The 23294-nt window shown below is 34.2% G+C and overlaps 1 protein-coding gene across 5 annotated transcripts in view; it reads right to left on the reverse strand.

The window, feature by feature from the left end:
• Nucleotides 1-23294, reverse strand: part of LOC150102005 (WD repeat and SOCS box-containing protein 1-like) — a 269640-nt gene that overhangs the window by 41353 nt on the left and 204993 nt on the right. The window contains exon 10 of one of the 5 annotated variants that reach the window (XR_016549016.1): nucleotides 13003-13209. The exons of 3 other annotated variants lie outside the window; for them this stretch is intronic. The gene's annotated coding sequence lies outside the window, so the exon portion shown is untranslated. Of the gene's footprint in view, nucleotides 1-12993; nucleotides 13210-23294 lie in introns of all 5 variants that reach the window. One more of the 5 variants, XR_016549015.1, reaches the window with a different exon arrangement.

The raw sequence follows: 23294 nt of genomic DNA on the forward strand, positions 1-23294 counted from the left end.
TGAACAATCCTTCGCGAATGACTAATGAGAAGTGAAAGCAAAGCATGAAACAGACAGCAATGGTAGGCCAGTAGTTTCTGTATAGCATAGGCCCATATGTTGCACTGGCAAGCACAGTATCTAACTAAAAACTATTGTCCAATTTTTCAATTAATGAAATAAGTGTTTGTTTGATTGCATTTGAAATTTTTGATGTCATTAAGACAGATCGCAAATGGGCAAAACAAGACTAACTTCAAATAAAATTCCTACCACAAATCGAAAGATGCCATATAATGTGTGCGAGTCTGCCTGCTAGCTCGACAAGGAAGCAGCATGTAAACAAACAGCAATAATCAACTGAAGGTTGAAACTTTGTGTGAGTTGTGCCTGCCCATGGAATGCAGAAATGGTAATGAGAAGTTCCGTCAGAACGATAAACGGGCAAAACAGCACCCCGTCGTGAACATGTTAAAACTAAGAAATATATAGTGAATGTTGTTATGGCAGTTTCAGATATTATGGAATTCGGTTGAAGAGCATTAGCATTTCAACTTAAGAACTGTAGGCTTGCCTTTGTCGTTGAGTCACAGGATCTTTTGTTAATACCACACCAATCATATGCACGTCTTCATAGCTGCTCTATTTCTACTGGCCTACCATTGCTGTCTGTTTCATGTTCTGCTTTCACTTCTCATTAGTCATTCGTGAAGGAATGTTCATTACATATCTTAAATCTTGTAAATTACTGGTATTTTTGCTTGAAATAATGGGAAAGAAGATGATGCTATTTGGGTAGATGACTTTGATGATGCATACAAGGAAACTGCTCTCGAGACCAGAAGCAGCGATAGCGAATAGAAGATTCTTGGTAAGTCATACCCATTTTCAGTTTTTTCCTGAAAACTTTAGTTTCTGAAAATCTCCACGTATATCTTGGACCACGATTTTTTAGCTTTAGTTTTTGGAAAAAAAAGTGCAAGTTATATTCGAGTAAATACAGTATATTACATTTCAAATGTAATATAGCTTTGATATTGAGTGAACATGAGTGAGGATATTACAAAAAGAATTGCTGAGGTTGAACAAATTTAGGTGGATGAAGAGAGAGGGTACTTAAAGAAGAGATTGACTGTTGAAAATGTAAGTAGAAGGGTACCACAAATAGTAGAGGAATTGAAGTTAAATGATTGCAGTGGAAGGGTGGAAAGTAGTGGTGTTTCATGGGGACTCAATGGTGAAAAGATAAAAGCAGAGAAGGAAGGTCTAAAAGGTGTGTGCTGGAAGGAGCATATAATTTGTGAGGAAGAGTGAAGGAGGCAGCACAGAATTTGAGTGTTGCTAGAGAAAGACAGTGAAACAGAAAAGTGGGAGAGGAGAACTGTATATTGGAAAAGTATGATAATAGGGAATTGAGAACAGTGACGATTATGAATGACATAATAGTGTAGGATATGAAGGAAGAGGCAGGTTAAATTGGAGGAAGGAGAGCTAGTTATTGGCGATAGTCTGCACATAAGTGAAAAATGGCAGTGTGAACCTGGATAGATTATTAATCTTTAAATCTTTGTGGATAGATTATTGCTGAGAGAAGAAGGATGTGTAGCCAAGCAGGGAAATGAAAATCAGATAGTGTAACCATGAATGTAACTTATCAGGATCTGCATGAAATAAATGAAGGCATGCAAAATAAGTATACAGAGATGATCTCAGTGGGAGCAACAGAGTTAAATGTGTCAAATGGTGGGTGAGAAATGGCAGGTTACAATGCTTATAAACCAGTGCAAGAGGCATTAGGAATAAAGACGCAAAGTTTGTGAACTTGTCTGAAAACCACTGGTGTCAGAGAGACATGGTTAACAGGGGATGATGTACTCACAAACAGATTATAATGTTATAACAATCTTTTGTTATAACCTGAAAAAGATTATAACAAAATTTCCAAAAGACAGAAAAGATAAGAGGGTATTGGGCATCACTAATTATCTCAAAAGAGTTGTCCAATTTCAGCTGCTGGAGCCTGAAGAAAGTGGAGAGGCACATCCGAAAAATTAACAAAAATCCTAAAGAAATACAACCTTACAACCATTTACATCCTGTATCTGCTTTCGCATTCCCTAGACTTACCAGGTCCTTTGCAGTTGCAAACTGTCCTACTATGGCCAAACAGGCAAGGACAGCCAATATCAGACTTTCTGAACACACGGACTACATCAGTTTCCACCATTATAGCTGCTCTAGACTTGCTGACCATGCTTTAGACACTCACCACAGGATATGATAGAAGAAGGCCACTCTATTGCACTGCAGCAAATACAAATATGAGAAGCTATTCATGAAATCTGCCTCAAAAACTTTTTGAAAAGTTTTCCAAAGTTCAACAAATTGAGTGCATGAAATTGCCCCAAATTTGGGAAGCACTCATCCTCAAATCTTCAGCCCAACAGCCAAGACCACCTAATTTAGCCCACTAGGAGGTGCCATTTAGGATTTTAGTCCTGACTTTAATCGTCTTTCTTCAGCTGCATTTACTCAGTGTTAGTGCATGTATGCACATATCATTGCTTCATGATCCCTGATGATGGCAATGTAATGTTGCGGAAATGTAGGAAGTATTAATTAAAGTTATTATAATTAATATTTAGTATACATTGTGTTTCCTGAAAAATAATAGTTATCATCTGGTGTGAGGTTAGAATGAGCATAGTGAGGTGCTGTACAGGGAGACGAGACCAGTGAATGACAGAAAGGTGGCAATGACTGGAAATTTTGAAAATAACTACATAATGCAGTATGGAGTTGAAACAGCATGTAGGATACAAGCATTTGGATTTAATAATATTGTTTCATATAGCAATAACAGAAGATATCACCAAGATGGCAACAACTGGGAAGTCGTGACTGTATAGTTTGAAGTAGTTTGGCATGTGTAAGTCCCGCAGAAAGATAGAGATATGTGGAATTACACTGGAGACTGGGATAAATTAAGGGAACAGATTGATGACCTGCTGCAGCTTGATCAAAAGAAGCTGGCAGTGCCTGAGAATTTGGTCCTCGTTTTTTTTTTTTTTTTTTTTAATTTCTTTCATGGTTTAACAGATAAACTATTAACCCCATTATGAACAAATTGGATAAATACCATTACATATTTCTATGATCACAGTTAAAGTAAGTGGATGAAGTATTTAAAACTAAATACATGTCTGACTAAAGAAATCTAATGAAAAAGAAAACAAAAACATGACAGAAATGATTTCTAATTATGAAATTAAGACATCAAGGTTCATATTGCATATTATGTTCATGCTACAATATTATATGGATGATAAAAAGGGAAAGTAGTTTAGGATTCTGCAGAATATATATAGCACAGTGTTTGTGTTGTGGATAGTGGCATTATGTGTAGATGGTGATTAAGTATAGACAGTGAGTAGCGATGGGTGCCCCTCAAGCAATGAATAATTGGACTCTTTGAAAGGGTCATATGATAATGTCGACTGGGTCAATGGTAACATAGCATCTGCATGGCAGTTACAACATTCAGATATAAAAATTATACACAGTAATTTGAACCATATGATTGTTGCTTGTATAGGAATTATTTGCCTCAAATATATGTGTTGCTGTGATTTTTGATAGATTCTGGAGAGATTCCAATTTAAGGCACTTTCCACATGCAAACAAAAATAATACAAGCAATTCTTTAAAACTACTTAAAGAAAAATTAATCTTATATGAACATTGCCCAATGAATTTTAATTATTATCAAAGATTGCAATATACATAAACAGGATCTGACAAATTATGCAAAATCTTACTAGCCATGTAAAAAATGTATTTGCAGATGACTGTCCAAATAATTAGTCAATAGAGGAATTCCATAAAGTGATTAGTAGTGCTGTATCATTGTTTGGAGAACATTTCCTTTGTGCAAGAACCATTCCAAGAAGGAGAAGTCAATAAATAATAATAAAAACATTTAATTTTTGAAAAATACAATTCATTACATTAATTTTTGTTACTATAATAGTCCTTTATATTATGCATATTATTCTGTGTTTTCTTAAAGTTAAAAAAAATATTTTGTTCAGAAAGCTATTTTTATTGAATAAAAAATCTGTTTTGTCCAGTCTGCAGCTACTTGCTAAATACAAGGAACATATTTTCGAGCCCTGTACAAAAAGTAGATTCACATCATCAGCAAATAACGATGCAAAAATCCATCTTTGCTTGAGACTCTATACTATCTTTGTTAAATGTTCATTATCTGCACCAAAACTGCCTGCATTAGTTTTCACTAATCATATTATTTTCTGCTGATCAGAATCACTGTGCAATTATCTGCATTAGTCCGAAGATTCAGTGCAGAAAGTCGAACACTTAGATAACACAATAACTATCATACCTTACCTTGAAGGCATTCAGCCCACAATGGAGCACCAATCAAACTCCAGGACTGCAAAAAATCTCCTTTTCACTTCCTTACTCTCATGACCTTTGTACAGTTTCTGCAGATGATCACTTGTTCTCCCATTATCCTATGCAATAATTCCATTGTATCTATCTGATACACTCCTCTCACCATTTTTTCCAACATTTTTCCATTGCCAATATAGCCAGGTGACTAGATCTGTGCACAAAGATCCAAATGAGCCTGACAAGTGCCTTACACAGTGGAACTATCACCTCTTTATCCCTTGTCAGAGTTCTTCACATTATAGCAGCAATTTTCTGGGTAAGTTACAACTTTTGTGATGCGTTTCCTGAACTTTGGTTCCCTATCCAACAAGATTCACCAGATCCCTTACCTCCTTCATCTAGTGAAACTGAGTCCTTCCCATACGAAAAACTTCATTCGATCTTCTCTGGCCAAAGTTGCATAACTTTACGCTGCAACTTTTTCTGTTGCCAGATTCCTGTTGAATAGCCAAGTCAAGAGCACCACCAGCTCCTTTGCACATTCCCATAATGTGTGTATGGTGGTTAATATTCTAAAACACTTTCTATTCTTGAAATGTCCATCTTCTGTCTCTATTGTTATTCAACACTACTCCTGACCTCTTCCCACCCCAAACACTGAATACACTAACAAAATGCAATATGAAAGACTGACTTTTAGTTGCAGGAGATATGTTCCATCTTCAGCAAAAGTCAGTCTTCCATATTTACCCTTTTTTTCTACTAATGACATAACTGTAGAATCCTGTACGATTTGCAGTAAAGCAAAACTCAAGAAAAATTCTCCTTCCTCACTGCACGTGTTACCTTCCCAGCCTGTGTCTTACTGCTCATATGGCTAAGGGATATTCTGTTCTTTATATCTCCTCCATAGCATCAGAAGCTCCTGAATAATACCATGATTCATCCATTTCACCCCATTATATATAAGTTGACATTAAAACCAACACTCATGTCCCATGTACTGCTTCAACTACCTGCTGCGTAAAGTAGTTGTCTCTAAGTAGTTCAAGGAATTCAATCCTTCTTATTTGCACATTATTTCCTGATATGTAGCAACACCCCACTAATATCTGAAATTTATGTTTACCTCAATCTCACACCAAATGGCTTCAAAGCCATTACTGTCACTGCTTTCTTCAAGTTCTACACAGATGGGACACAACTCTTCTGAAATCAGTAATATCCAACCTCTTATCTTTTCCATCTTTTCAAAAAATGATATAACCATCATACTCTATTCTCACGAGTACATCATCCTCCATTAGCATCTCACTGGTATATAAGCAGAGTGGCTTTCTCTTGACCCTTTCTTTACTTTCCACAATTCTTCACTCCATCATTCACGTTCTTTGATTTTGTTACCCCAGCTGAGGCCATCCCTGTGTCCTTATCTTGTCTTTCTTTATCCTTCATCTCACACCAATCCTTATACTATATGCTCAAAGCTCCACTATCTGGTTTTCGTTTCTCTGACTGGCTACACACACAGCCATTCTCACTCAAATGCAGACCATCTGCAGCAACCAGCTCTCTCACTCTCTCCTACCTTCAAATTTATTTCATACATACACACAAGCCCTCTTCTCTTCTCTTTAGCTCCCTACTATCAATTCTGCTTTTCACACTTTCTGCTACTGTCTCTAGCAATACTCGCAAATCTCATGCTATTTCATTCACACTTCCTTGCAAATCATATGTTCCTCCCAGCAGAGTTTATTATTATTACTACTATTATTATTATTATAATACAGGTTCTGCCAAGGAGAGCCTCTTCCAAATTACATAATGCTTAAATGCCTATTCTCTCTCTCTCTCTCTTTTTGAACACATTCAGGGAATATGCATGTTCATCTACTGGTAATAGCCCATTCCATACACTCATCACATGCTGGCCACAACTTGACTCAGTTCTTAGAGATGATCTTGGATTTTCTCCCAACATGCACTGAGCTGCAAAGTCTGGCTTGTCTATACAACAAGATACTCTTTCTATCATGTCTCTTCTCGTCCATCTATTACTCAAACTTTGAAGACCATAGTGAGTCTATCATCACATGTACAATAACAGAGGCACAATATTATCTTGGTTATTGGGATCTTCTTGTCTTCTCATCTCCTATGAACTCAGATAACCATGTTTGAACACAGTAGTCATGATGTGGTCTTATCAAACCTTGTGTGGAGTAAATATAATTTCTTTGCTCCTACAAGTTTAGCATCCTCTTCAGTATTACAGTTAATTAATCACTTGTAGCAATTACCATTAATAAAACACTATGGCCACAATGTTCTCAATCCAAAATGCCTAACCTTGCCCTTAGCTATCACATGAAACTAACATTGTCATTTACTCATAGAACCAGTTTGTTCAGATCAGCCTGCAAGAATTCTATACCTCATCACCCTTCTTGACTTTGCATCATATGCAAATAATTGTATATTACTATCGAGACCAACCTCAATATTGTATATTAATGATACTGAGGTTCCAACAATGGTCCAAATACAGAACCCTGTGGTCTACCACTGGTCACTCTCTTTCTAATTCCTGTTGTTTTAATAAGAAAATCAAAATATTCAGAATATCAGGCACTACACTTCAGGTAGATCACGATATTCTCATCAATGAATTAGGTGAAAACTGACTATATAACCATCTTAACATAAGTTCTTTTTAATAGTTGACCTTTCATCAATTATAAACTTGAGTATATAATTGATGAAAGACAAATTTTCCTTTCCAATCCAGTTTGTTATTTTCATTCCATCTTATTCATTTGATGAGTAAGTTTCAACTTTATTCTCAACTTTCATTCATTGTTAATAGATTTTTTAGCTATTTATCCTTTCCTTTAGTGTTACACGGTGATCAGCATTCATTTTAGACAAATTATGGACTCTAACCATGTTAGAAATAATTATTTTAATTTCCCGACATATTTGACCTTCATATTAAGGTCATCATCTGGAGTATACACATACAGACGAGCTATATTACATTTCACAGAGTATGCCAAAGAGACAATGATTTCATCAACAGTTATTCTACTGGCCTGACCTCTAGTGAAAATAAAATAAAATTAAAATAAATAAATGAAATAAAATACAGTGGAACCTCGGTTGTCGAATGCCTCTGTTCTTGAACAATTCAGTTCCAAACAGGCGAACGGCAACCACATGCTCCACATGCTGAGTTGAGGCGGGAAAGCGTCAGTTAAGTGGCAGCCTTCGTTCAGTGCAGACACCTGCTCAAATTTGCAGTGAGTTTTCTTGATTTTCTTTGTGTTTTGTTGTTGTTGTTTTTCATAAATTATTATTAATTAAACCACCATGGGGCCACAGAAGAATAGTGATAGCAGCAAAGCGAAAAGAAAAGTTGTTAGAACCACGATAGAGATGAAAAAAGAAATCGTATCCAAACATGAAAATAGCGTTTGTGTCTCGGATCTTGCTATGCAGTTCGGTATGGCAAAATCAACAATCTGTATAACACTCAAAAATAAAGAGGCGATTAATTTTCGTCTATATTTTATCTATTTATTGTGTTTATTCTTTTTATGTAAGAATTTATGCATTTTCATTAATTCTTATGGGAAAATGGTTTCAGTTTTCGAACAATTCGGTTTCCGAACAGCCTTCAGGAATGAATTAAGTTCGACAACCGAGGTTCCACTATAACTACATCAAAGCTATATTCCGTTTAAGACAACATCAGAGAAACATTCTTTCATATAGTTTTACTGTAATAAAACTATCTACATGAAAGAATGTTTCTCTGATGTTATCTTAAATGGAATATAGCTTTGATGTTATTATTTTATTTCATTTCATTTATTTATTTTAATATTATTTTATTTTCACTAGAGGTCAGGCCAGTAGAATAACTGTTGATCAAATCATTATCTCTTGAGCATACTGTGTGAAATGTAATATAGCTCATCTGTATGTGTATACTCTAGATGATGACCTTAATATGAAGGTCGAAACATCGGGAAATTAAAATAATTATTTCTAACACCATTTTAGCTATTTAATTTCTTAGTTTTACTATCATCTTTTTCTGGGTCATAAACTTATAGTGCATTAGTACCATTGGTGGGCTAAGGATTTTTTTTTTTAATCAATATTATTCATTTATTTATTTTTTGCATAACTGAAACTCTGCTCTACAGACAAAACATGGAACTTTCTGCATGCCACTTCAGGATTCCAATAAGCACGGCAGTGGTCTCATACTGGGTGATGGATTTCATCTCCTACCTAAACACAATCACAAACATTCCATGCTCACAGTGGCCCACAATCTGTTGGTTGGAGAATGGATACAATAACCACGTGATTAATCATGTCAGAAACCATTTTTCATGTATATGTTTGTTTTTAAAAATTAAGAAAAAAAAATTAATTCTGTGAGCTAAACTCGTTTCATTTTTAAACATATAAATAATAATAGCTTTATTTTCAGCATAGAAATGATTGCATGCCAAGCTCAAAATAGTAGACTTCTCCTTGTAATTATATAAGTTACTTAGTGAATTGTCATGGCAAGGCTGTGTCACATCGAACAGCTTATCTCTACATTCAGTGGCCAAAATATTAGAGACACTCCATACTAAATGGAGTCCATTAACATGACTAATTCAATGGCTATAAATATGCAGTGGGTCTCCAGAAGATATCTATGCTCAAGTGTGTGTAAGACAGGCAAAGATGCAATCTCAGTGACTCAATGGGGGATGACAGTGGGAACAAGAAGTCACAAAGAATACCTCAGAAACTATTGCACTGCTAGGATGACCACATGCAACAGTGTCTGTATACCGAGAAAGTGATATACGAAAACATTATGTAGCCAGAAACAACTGATGCAAGAGGAGATGAAGGATTGCCAAAAATGCCAAGTTCAATAAATATGTTACAACTGTCAAATGAGTATGACAGAGCACATCTGAATACACCATACACTGGATGTTGTTCTGAAATAAGTAGATGACAGAGGGTACTATGCCTTCCAGAAAACTTAACAAAATGGCAGAACGTTAGTAATGGACACCAGGGAACTGAAGGAATGTCATATAGAGTGATAAATTACTTCAACGTGGATAGAAGAACAAGGTATAATAACAACCACCACTACCACACAAAGCCACAAACTATCATATGTTTAGTATTGAAAAAAAAAAAAAAAATGCAAGTAGCAGCAGAGTGATAAATTGGGCCATGTTTTTCTGACATTCTGAGACCTTCTTGATGCCAGTAAAAGGCAGAATGGTGCAGCCTAGCTGAATATCCCTACCAATGAAATACTTATTAATATTGATTTGTCACCCTACATGTGACAGATGCTTCCAAAACACTAAATGTCACAGGGCATGTGTTCCCAAGAATGATTATGGGAACAAGTGTGACTTTGCCTTAACAATGTTCTCCTCTCCCTTCAAATCATTTGACTATACTATCACCAAGAACATTTTTGGAATGTGGTCAAACAAAATGCTCAAGACAGGATCCATTAGTAGCAAATCTGATGGTACTGCAGTAATTCATGATGTCCACCTTTGGTGACATCATTATGTAAGGAGTATCAGAAAAACCATGTTCCAAATCACCATGCCATCCTACTCACACTGTTGCGACTAAGCATGACGAGTTTGTGGCTTTTGTGGTTGTCATATCCTTGTTTTTCTGTCCACACAAAATAATTCACCACTCCATACAACCTTGTGTCCAATGCTAAATGAATTCCTCCTTATGATGTGTTTCCAGAACCCTCATGGAATCAATACCTTGGTATATTAACACTTGTTTTTGAAGACTGACTTATGGTCTAACATGTTGGAGGATCCTAATAAAGTGACCACTCACCATTTCAGCCTCTTCTTATTTCTCTCTATAAGAAATTTCTGTTTGATAATTTAAGATGAATGCACATCATGCATAATACTTTTACATAGTTTACCAGTGCAACTTCAGTTCTCTTTGAAATAATAATGCAACAACATTTATTTAAACCTATATAATTCAGTATTTTAAATAGTTTAAAATGTTTTCTAAAATTCTAGAAACACAGAATAACATTACATGCTAAAAAAATATCATAATATTACAATAATATCATGACAATGAGTTTGCCAACAGCTTTTTTTTTTTTTTTTGATGAATCCCATCATCAAAAATAATTGATGGTGTGATGATGAAATGAACAATAATAATTCTATAATACATTAATGCCATATGTAGATTAAAGGTTACATAATACAGAATCTCTCTGCTTTACAGACCCAAACATGGAACTTTGATTTCAAATCATTTCACAGTGAAGTAGTGGAGATCTCATACGCACACACACACACCAGGCAATGTAATTCGTCTACCATTTAAAGATATTTACAAATATCAAGGCTTTGTGTCCACAGCTTGTTAGTTGGAGAGCAAGTATGCTATCCACTCAGCTCACCAGCTAGCAATTTGCATAACTGTGCATGTTGATGAGTTTAGTCTTTCTAAAATACAAAAGTGAAATTCAGTCCATAAGCTACCTTCATGTCTTCTGTACTGGTCAAGTGAGAAAGCAGTAGTTTATTTTTTAATTCATGAAAAATCAAGTAAAACAACTGCTTAACCTCCAAGGATACTGCTGTCACATGAAATGCCAATGGAAGTAATATTAAGCAGCCATTTAATTAGCCAATTGTTTTAGCATGTTATTAATAAGTTACATTAATGATTTCTAATGTGTTTTATGCAACTTAAAACTACAAAGTTGTAAACCTTTGTAGTACATTAGTACTATGAGTGGGCTAAGGATACTTTTTTAAAATTTATTTTTAAAATATTTTTTATTATTTTTTTACATAATCCATAAATCTGCTTTAGATATCATTTCAAGCAACTTTAGGTTTCCAATAAGCAGTATAATAGTATCACATCTAGGCACTAAAGTTCATCTCTTGCATAAAGACCACAAACATCCATGCACATGGTGGGATACCGCTTGGTTAACCCAGCTGGTGATATTTCTAATCTTTTTCATCACAGTTGTAATCAATATGAACTGCACTATTCAATATAGTACATGATCATTTTATTTATTATTATAGCAACCTTCTTGGAATTGGTAGACTCATTGTCAGAGGCCCAACTAAACGTAACATGTCTATCATATTAAATCTTGAAATCATTTGCACTCCCTGCATACAAATGCATCCTGGCAATACCAGTATTCACAATGTATCCTGGCAACATGTTCCACTCAACCACTCTCCATGTAAAAATCTACTTTTCATCGCATCCTTTCATCACATCTTTACAAACCCTTCAGGGACGGTCTCTCATTATTATAATTCCTTCTGTATTAATCTGGTAAAATCCCTACACTAACTTGAAGATCATATCATCCCTTTTCCCATATCCACCAAATTCTGCACTTTACATTCCCTCAACTGCTCCACACAACCAACATTTCAGAATCTTGTTTTCACTTTGGTCATTTGTCTCCAGATACTCTCTAATGTATCCATATCACAATGAAAACTAGGTAACTATAGTTTATGGCAGTATTTACTTCATTCAAGAGAAAATTTCTATTTTCTGTAAAGACAAAAACTTTCATATCTTGTAAATATATACATAAAGCTGCAAACAGGACCATACTTATGCACAGGCACACGAGGCTCCAGCTGGGGAGGGGACAAAATTAGGGGCAAATAAGGGCCATAAACAATGAATGGGGATCCCCAGAGCACTCTATCACTTTTCCTAAGGAAGGCTCTGCCTTCCTTAGGAAAGGTGTAAGTTCAGCCCTGCCTGCAGAGATGTGGAAAGTTTTTGTTCTCTACACAAAATAAGAATAAAAACTACTCAACACTTAATACTTTCACAACATTAATAATACATGATCATGCAATATTATTGTTACTTAATTTTTCTATAAATGAATGATAATTATTCCTGTTTTAGACTATGTGTGTGTACACAGACATGCTCACGCTGCTAGTTTAATAATCTAATACCATTACAATTAAAAATTAACAGAAAAATATATTAATTTTCAAATACTATTTATATTCCAATATATGAAATTGTTAATGAACCTACCACTAAATGATAAGGTCATTTCACATAAGTGAAATATTTAATTTAAAGGGCAATTTTTAATTGAGATGCAGCATTTTAACTGAATGAGCAAGAAAAATCATATCCATAAAAGTTTCATTATGCTATCCATAAATCTATAAAAATACAAATATATAAATATATCATATTTCAAGACAGTGAAAACATTGCAGTTTATGGTATTTTCAATATGCAAAAAATAAAAATAGAAAATTTACTTCTATTTTCCCCCCCAAGAAATTCAGTTTATAATACAAACTTGATTATTAGAAAATAGAGTTTACTGAAAATGGCTCAAATTTAAAAAAAAAATGCATATTATATTAATCAAGTATTTCACAGTAACTATTATCACATTACAATTATATCAAGTTAATTTACATCAGGTAATGAAAAAATAAAAGTGTGAAGTGTAGACAGAACAATTTTAGTGCCCACCCAACATACTCTGCAAGACTGAGAATGCCCAGGTTTGTTCCCCGCCTAGTCAGAGACAAACCTTCATACACAGTTTGCCAGCTTCAGCACGCTGGGGGCTGAAGCCAGCTGAAGTTCCAAGCAGGAAAGAAACAACGAACATCTGGAGAAAGGAGGACGTGCTTCTCTTCCAATGGTCATTGCCTCCTCCTCCTGTACACCACTGCGATGCTTCCACTGCAAATGGAAAGGATTAGAGGACCAACGCTACCAATTTCCTCTCTCACCACACTCATTCCCTCATTATTTGATATTTGCTTTCCTTACACATTTTTTTTTTAAAATTAATATGTAGTTATATATATATAAACACATACACACATTCCCTTAAATATTATTGAAATCAATCATTTGTTTTTAGAATGCTTGATACCTTCAAATAAGACCAAAGCAGCCTGCAGCTCATTATGTATTCAGTAAAGCACTGGTTTTTGATGGTGAAATCATGAATTTATTTTTTTTACCTCTTATATATAAATACTATAAGTAACAAACTGTTAACATAATGACATTAACACAATGATCCATTATATAAATATAGCGGAATTTTAGAATGTATTGATAATGCATGATTGAAATCAATGGATAAATTCTGCATATTAGATATAATAAACAAGACTGTTTTCATTTTTCATGCTGTACTCTATAAGAAACAATATAAAAGATTTAAAAAAAAAAAAAGAGAAAAGAGAAAAATCATCTAACATTTCTCCCACGGCATGGGGATCACATACATATATATATATACATATACATATATATATATATACATATATACACATATATTACCTTCATTGTTTATAATAATATTAAACAATAAAGATTATATATATGATCTCATAAAATTTTTTAATTTTTTTTTTTAAATTGATTCATATCTATTTTACTTCTTTCAAATCTGTGGTGTTAAGGAGAAAAGGATTAAGTCAAAAATGTCAACAGGGACTAAGTGTATACAGTTCTCAAGTTAATGGTATATTAAATAAAGAAAAAAGTACTTTAGTGATATAATGAATTAATTGGGCTTACATAAATAAAGCTTATTTGTTTGTCTGAGAAAAGATTTAACAAATCCCCTCTTTCATAACTCCACAGAAATATTCTTAATGAAATTCAAACTGGTCACCTGTAACATTAAGAATGAGTGCAAGAGAAATGAAAACAGTTAAATCAATAAAATGAATTTCTATTTTATATTATACAACAGTGCACAAACTTAGCACACTACATTCATCAATTTCTTCAGTTTTCAGCAATGATATGGAAAAATGTTATATATTTAGAAATATATATAGAAAAATTATTATTATCATCAATTGGCTCCTAATCTGAGAATGCCATAGTATAGTAGGTAGAAAAGATTGAGGTGAATGAATACCACAACAAGTAAGAAATCAATTGGAAACAGTCATAAAAAGGTAATAATAGTATTTCTTTTATAGCAGTATCATTAATTATTAGAACAAAAACTCTACTTTGTTTTATGTACTAAAATAGAGATGACTGGATAAATTTTATTTGGATTCTATATATCAGATTTCATTCCATTCAGCTATAATATGAATCATTGTGACAAAAATTATCCAGCTGAAACCAAATCTGAATTGATTGGCATTCTGAATAACAAATTACATTGACCATTCAGCCAGAGAAGAGTTAATGATATTTATGTAATTTTGAAACTATTTGCAGGGGCAAAATCTGAAACCAAAATTTGCCTCTACAAATGATTGGATTAAAAACATCTTAAGAAATTTCTGCAAGAGTTCCAAATTTCAATGAAATCTATGGATTCAAAGAACATATGGACAGACAAAGCAAATAATAGGTGCCCATATGCATTTGCAAAATAAATTTTTAGAATAATTAGACCAAAATGGTCTAATTATTCTAAAAATTAAATGATAATGAAAATTCCGTTATACAATTATGGATTTCCGATATTTATAAAGTGACGACTGACTATAACCATTTCAGACATAGGAGCCAATTATATCATGCACTAATGTTTCCCCTACACATTCTGAAAAACAGCTTAATCTCAGTTTAACACTATTATTATTTACAATTTCTGCACCACTTAATGTATACACTACTACAACTTTACGTGGAATATGTATATCACTGTTCACGGCTAATGATGGCACAAAGCAAAAAAAGTCATGACACTCAAGAATATTGAATTATACATTACATGTTATAAAGCTATAAATAACTAGATTATGTGTGCAAAGTATTGAATTATACATAAATTATATTAAGTATGTAATACACATGTTTAGTTCTTTATCTTGAATCCTAGCTATCTGCAATGTTAAGATATATTGAAGTTTAGAAATATGCACATAAAGTACATTTTAATAGCACACAGAGAACATTTAGGGGACTCCTGCAATGAGTCTTCTTATTCCACACTGGTCTGGTACCAATAAGGGTTAAATATAATGAAGTACTTATTATTCAAGTTGCATTAACAGTTACAACATGGCTATTTGTTGGTGAACACCCAAATTCAGTATTTTCCGGCATAAAACGTATGAATGGCATAGGGTGAATAGCTTTTCTGCTAAGTTAATGAAGAAGCATAATCACTTAGTTATCCTATCCAGTAAACTGATTATTCAATTCTTTGTGGGTAAATTATCTTGGACAAGTAAGCTTGTTTACTTTTAACATCTTTAAAAAAATAAAAAATAATAAAAACATAAAAAAATAAATAAATAAATAAATAAATAAATAAATAAATAACAATACTATATGCATACACAGCACATATTAAAAGTCAATGGACTTAGCAGTATTTAGTGATTTCCCATATTCTCCCCCCCCCCCCCAACCACAACTTGGAAGCTTACTATATTCACATACATCTTTTGATATCCTATAAGTAACAGATTAAAGATAAGAACTTAACGTTCTAAAAATTACAGAGTTATTATTTTTCCAAGACTTTTAGTCCTATTCATCCTTATAAGTATCAACAGTATTTAACATTCAAGTATGTAGAATATTCTGAATGAAAACATGATGCAGATGGAATATAAAAGTAGTAATTTACTATTATTAAGATATTTAACTCAAGCATTTCAGTTGGTATTAAAGTGATTCATTCCTTAGTGAGCATACAATTTATGTACGGCATTCTGAAGAATGTGCTATCTACCTTCATTGGTCTGAGAAATGCTGTAGTTAACTATAAACTATTTCTCTGAGAGATAAATAAATCAACAGACAAATGGAACAAGGCAAGCTAAAAAAAAAAAAAGAAGCAAATGAAACATTCACTTTGGGCTGTATCAATATTTATGATAACAAAAGCTTCCATAAAAATATTCGAGTGTTATAAGTTCTAGCATTTGCAATAAAAGCCGATGACCTGAACTGTCACCAACAATTCAATGTAAAAGATAATCAATGTTAAAACTTCAAATAAATGAGTTAAGTAACTCAAAGCCTTAATATCTTTATCAATTTAATATATGTATCTTTAAAATATTATTAGAAGATGGAAAGTGAGAGTCTGATTTATGCAAGATCAGAAAAGTTAAATGAAAAAATTTCAAAAGCAGTAAACTAATCAGGAATAATAACAATCGATAAATACAAAAATAAACAAATATATTGAATTAATCAACAGAATAATGGTAGGATCCAAACTGGAAGTGATCAGAATAATTATCTCTTCCTTAAAGAAGAATCTGGATAAATTCATATTATTAAAATTTAAAATTCTGAAATAAATGTTATCAGTGAAAAATCGAGGTAAATTACATTAATAAAAATACATATTAAAAAAAAAAAAATCTAAAGAGCATTTCTTAATTGTTCCTCCCCAAAACTAAAGTTTGGATCAGATAAAGATAACACCAACCAAAATGAAAAGGAAAGAAAGGTTTAAGGACAAACTAGTATAAAATCAAAATAGACCCCATGGTCTAAATTTGTGCAAGGCAGATGATTATATAATGTATGACTTTCTATAAGAGATCACTAGCTCATCATGGAATTCCATTTGAAGGCAGGAGATGAATTTTGTTGCCCAAGCAAGACCACTCCTGCTTACTGGATTCTTGAAAAAGTTCTAAGTTCGGTGTCTAAAAAAAAGTTTCAGATCAAGTAAAAAATAAAGTGCACTTAAAAAGTAAATAAGATAAAAATAATTCAAAACTTTACTCACCCATGGTACTACAGGTTTAAAACCTTTCCTGGGTGGAGTAACAAAAATCAAACCTAGCACATGTCTATCTACCTTAGTTTAAAAGTCAACTTTCTAGCTTCAACCATCTACTTTAGTAACACTCCCCCCCCCCCCCTCCACACACACATTTGTGAAGTCAGAATTTTTTTTTTTTTAAACTGATTCTCATACTAATTGTATGAGAATCAGAATATTGAAACCCAAATATAATGATGGATTAAACTAAGTTTCAGGTACACATTAAAGTTGAAACTATTTTTCTACTCTCAATGTTGAAGCATCAAATTCTGATGTGTCATCACATTGCCACTTTCTCTTTCTGTCTCAAGATCAGCTAACTAGCAATAGGAATAGGAGAGGAGGGTGTAAAGAGTCCTAGTTGAGTGGCCTGCCTACCAATTTTTGACATATTGTGACAATAACCAATGGCACAACTACTGCTGGAAACTACCTTATCTAGATAAGCACTACTAAGATTTTTGAACTAACTTTGAAAAGCAATGAAATATGAAAATGTTCTCATTATTCTTGATGTGTACTCAACAATACAAGCTATAATACAAATAATCTGCACTTTCAATACTTCCACAGATTTAACTGCCTGTCTGGCAATGAAATAGGATTATATTCCTATCTTTAGTATTATCAGAGATACATATTCATAGCTGTATGGATGGCTAACAACTTATCAAAATACTTATTGAGTGCATGTTTACAGATGTAAATGACAAAAAAACTGTTTTTAAAAAGTCTCACTGGAAAGAATAAATAACTGATCGCATACATTTAACAGTGCAAAAACAAACTAATCTTGCAGTTCTTTTAGAGCAAAAGAGAATATTAAATGAGCTCACCTGTATTTTTTTTTTTTAAGCATACTATGATTGATGTACTTAATATAAATTTTCAAAATGAAATTGGTCCTCATTATATATCAGAAGGGAAAACTAATTATTATACAAACCAACATTATTGAGTGTCACAGACCTCTGCTTTGAACCAGTGATAATTATAGAACTATACATAAAATAAATGAAAATTTCTAAATAAATTCTAAATAAATTAATATATATGAGTCAACATTCAATAGTATACTGACATTCAGAGGAATGTGTATAACATCTGGCATAAAGATTTTCTGATATGGATCAAATAATGGTTATCTCAAAATAAGCAAATATTCCAAAATGAAAGCTACATTTCATTTTTATGATTTGTGAACAAAATTCAAATACCAAAATACTGATCACTTGTAACTTTTATTTGAATCTAGTTGAAACTTTCACATATTTTCCATCAGTTATAATATGCATTCTGAAACACAATTTCAATATAACGGTATTTCAGTGAAAGAGGAAGGCAGGTATCTTAATTCAAGTATTTTCATTGTATCAGTTACAGATACATATGCATTATATATCAGCTCAACTAACTCCATATAGTGAGTTGGCAAGGCCATTTTAGCCCTATGAAACTTTTGGAGAATGACAGAACATTTCAATCTCCACAGTATACATGACAATCAGAGATAGCTGGCTCAAGAGTATCATTAATTATACATGGCATTGGTGAAGATAGGCGACTAACAAGTGTCGCCATCTCATGGTCTCTAATCCTAACACAATGTTTACTGTCTGAAAATAGTGAGAGTTCTATGGTCTTTTTCCTTGAATTTCTGGGAGACAAACATTAAGATCAACTAATTCAGGAACTAATTCAAAAAAAGACTTAGAAAGTTCCTCTAGTCGGTGACTAGAATTGAACTTATGACACTCTCTCTTCGGGCAATTTAGCCTCATGGAAGGCACATGACACCTCCACTGAGCTACACAGGCAGATTATATATATAAATTACTATTTCATACTTGATAGCAGAAAAGTCACGTTGGTAAGAGTAATCACATGTTTTGAAGGCTAGGAAGTGGGAAGAGAAGGAGATTTCGACAAATTTAGAAAACAGATTAATGACTTTCTTGCAAGTTGTTAATCTATCTTCTGAAAACAGATTAGTGGCATTCTTTGCAAGATCAATTAAAGAGGAGGAAAAGCTGTATTGCCTAGAATTTACTTGGCAATACAGCTGTTCTATCTCCTTGGTTTGAGATCAGTTACTGATAACAGTGTCAGACCATCTCTAAAGACAGAACAGAATTATTAACATCTGACCTCTATGGAGTAAGAGACTCCATAGAGGTCAGAGTGGGAGGTACACACTATCACACACAAAGCTCATCAAGCCATGCTTTAAACTGATTCAATGAGTCTACATTCACAATACACTCAGGCAATGCATTCCACTCACCAACCTCTCTCCATGTAAAGAACTTCTCCTCACTCCTTTGCTCACATCCTCTTCATACAGTTTCTAGGAATGGCCTCTATTCTATCTCCTCTCCCATTCTATGAAAAATCTTTTCCATATCAACCTGATAACAACCCCCTGACTAACTTATATGTCTCAATCATATCTCCCCTCCTTGCAATTTACATTCTCACAATCTGTCCTTGTACTCCACATTCCAAAGATCACTGACCACCTTTGTGAATCTTCTCTGGACCCTTTCTAACGTATCCTTGTTGTCATGAAAACCCGGTGACCACATCTGTGCACAATAATCTATATGAAGTCTGATCAAAGCCTTATACAACAGTGTCATAACCTCTTTATTTCTGCATGTAAGGGTTCTCCACATCGTTGCCATTATCTGATGTGATGACTTCACAGCTTGTGCAATGTGGCCCCTGAATTTAAGGTCCTTGTCACTAACCACTCCCAGATCTCCTCTACTTTCTTTAAAGTTTCCCAACCAAGTGTATACTTTGCATCCTATCACTGCATAACAAATTTCAAAACTTTAAACTAACAGTTCCACTCTATTCAAGTCCTCCTGTAAGGCCATAACATCTACTTGACTCTGCATTGCCCTCCCCAATTTTGCATCATCTGCAAACAGCTGCATATCACTAGTTAAATCCATCCCAATATCATTAATATACAAACTGAACAACAATGGCCCCAATACAGATCCCTGCAGCACATCACTAGTGACCATCCTCCTTCAGGATTCTTCTTCCCCATATACAACTTTCTGATACCTATCAGACAGTAGTCTCCAATCCAACTCATTCATCTGTTATCCAATCCTATTTCTTTCAGTTTATTTAACTGAAAGAAATAAGCTTTTGCAAAATCTAAGTATACCACTGTATATGCATCTTCCTTGTCCAAGACGCCTTGTTATAGTACATAAGTTAGTAAAACATGATCTCCCTTTAACAAACCCATGTTGACAACCATAGAGAATACTGCTGTTATCAATCCATTTCTGTATCATAGTTCTCACCAGTCTCTGCAGTACCTTAACCACAACTCCAGATGGTACAGATTGGCCTATAATTTGTAGCCACAGCCTTATCACCACCTTTATGTAGTGGAACAATTTTACCTTCTTTCCACTCTTGGAACCTGTCCTGATGCAAGACTCTTCGTAAGCAGTTGTGACAATATTACTGCCAATTCACTGGAACATTCCCTTAAGACATGTGATGATATGTCATCAAATCCTATCGCCTTACTAATATCGAGTTATCTCCCCATACACCACCTGCATGCTCACAATTAAGTCATCCTCTCCTATGTCCTTTTCACTTGTGTTTCATAATTTCACCCTGATGAGGATGCAAACACCCTTATAAATTGTTTATTGAATACATCAACAATGTCTACTGCAACAGTTACCATTCTACCATTTTCATTCATTAACATCATCTTACCATAATCATTCTTCCTTCTACTTCACACATAACTGAAAAACTCTCTAGGGTTTTCTTAGTCTGATTAGCTCATTTCTGCTCATGCTGTAATTTTTAGTTTTGCTGTTCTTACCAACTGAGTCACCTTCCTGGGCTGCTCTTTATACTCCTCATGCAATCGATTGCTACCATTATTCATCTTGTGTGGCCTTCACAGTATCCACTTCTTCCAAATTTCATGCTTAATCTCTTTATTTACCCATTTGACACCTATTTTATTCAGTCTTTGTTGACTTTGGAATACATTTGCACATCGATATTGTTACATATCTTTTGGTCAGTTCCCACACAAACATTTATCTCCCTCTCACTTAACACCTCATTCCATGCTACAGCTCCTAGCTGTCTCTCCTATGCTTCTCATAATCACCAGCCTTGTAATTCCACATATATCCTTTCTTCACTTCTAGAAGTCTTCATATGGCTAGCTGCAACCTAGGTGATCATTTCATGATCACTCTCACCAATTGGAGGGAAGTGCGAAACCACTCACAATCACATCCTCTGAAGAAATAATCAGATTTAAAACTCTTGATCTTCCTTCACATACTGCCTGAGATAGTTGTCTCTCAAGAACTCAAGAAATTAATTTTCCTTATTCTGAAATGTTCTCTTCAAAATCCTATCTATACTGCCACAATTAAAATCATCCATAATAATCACTCTTCCTTCATTTCACTAACCCAAGTTGTTTATACATTTCTTCATGACCCCTCCACATTTCCTGGCCTATATCAGCATCCAATTAAATATCTCTTCTTGTCAACCTCCACCTCGACGATACTGAATCAAAATCATTGCCAGTTTTTACATCTCTCATCTCCACTTTGTGTGTACATAATTCTACTTCTATCATCAACAGCACCCTCCCCTCTTCTTGTCCTTTCTATTTCTCATGGAAAACATATCCTTTCATTTCTATTCCTTTCAAGATATCATCCTTATCCAACCATGCTTTGCTTATTCCAACAATTTTTGGGCAAGTAAACTCAATCAACAAAACCATTTCATCTCTCTTATTTCTGATGCTCCTGGCATTTGAAAATAAAGCAATTCACTTTTAAGTCTATACTTAAGTCCTGCCTATGCCACATGGAGGTTGTGATTTCCCCACACCTAACCATTCCCAACTGACTATCACCACTTAACCTATCTCTTCAGACTCAACTACATCCTGCACATTCTAGGCCATCCCATTCCAATACTTACCATCACCACATACACATTCACTACTACTTCCAACATCCACTCTCCTTATACTGTGTCTGCCTGTCCAGCATGACTCCCTGCATTTTCCTGTCCATTGTGCATTCTCATTCAATCATTATCACTAACAGTACTACTATTCTCATTTACAATACCTTCAGTCTCACCAGTTCCACTCTCCTGATCTCTTGCTCACATCACTGGTTCTGCCTTGCAGCAATAGTCTCTCTAACTGACTCACACCAAATCCATTTAAATGCAACCCATCACTTTTGTATATTTTCATCTTTCAAATGCAACCCATGCATTCACAAACTCCACTCCCTTCTCCTCACACACCTCTGCCAACATATCATTCATGATCCCTGCTCTTTGTCTCAACTCACAATTATCATATCTAGGCAACACACCAACTACCCTTCCAACTACACTGTTATCTTTCAATCTCCTCAACAATCTTCTGATATCCATTCTTACATGCTCTTAACGTTCATGCAAGTCATTTGTGCCAACAACCACCACCGGAATGGCAGCTGAAATTATACAGGGGCTGTAGAGATGTTATGAAGAAGATATAAAGAGGGAATACTCAGCAACTGAATGAAAAGCATAGGGTACAAGCCAGGAAGGTGACAAGTATAATGAAGAAAGAGAAATTAGAACAGAAAAGGAAATTTGCTGAGACAGCAAAGCAAAATTCTATAGATATAACAGAAATGTCTGTACATATATTTCATTTTGGGAGAGGAAGGAAGAGAAAAGAGTTGTAGCTCACACAAGTCAAGATATTTTCCGTCAGCTTGATGTTAATAAAATAATGGATCCGAACAAGATATTACCATGTATAGTAAGGAACTAACGGTGCCTGTACTTGGTTGTTCAACAAGAGTCTGGCAAGAGGAACAGTTTCTGAATAATATGGAAAGAATTAAAAACTGTGCCATGCATAAGGAAGTATCAAAGTTATTGGTTGCAAACTAGACCAGTTTCTGTATCCCCAGAATGGTAGTAGTTACCTGAGAGGCTCATTACAGATAGAACATAA

The sequence above is a fragment of the Typopeltis vanoorti genome, chromosome 11 (genome assembly GCF_054136105.1).
Source record: "Typopeltis vanoorti isolate ZY-2024b chromosome 11, IOZ_Tvanoo_1.0, whole genome shotgun sequence".
In the NCBI taxonomy this organism is placed as follows: Eukaryota; Metazoa; Arthropoda; class Arachnida; order Uropygi; family Thelyphonidae; genus Typopeltis; species Typopeltis vanoorti.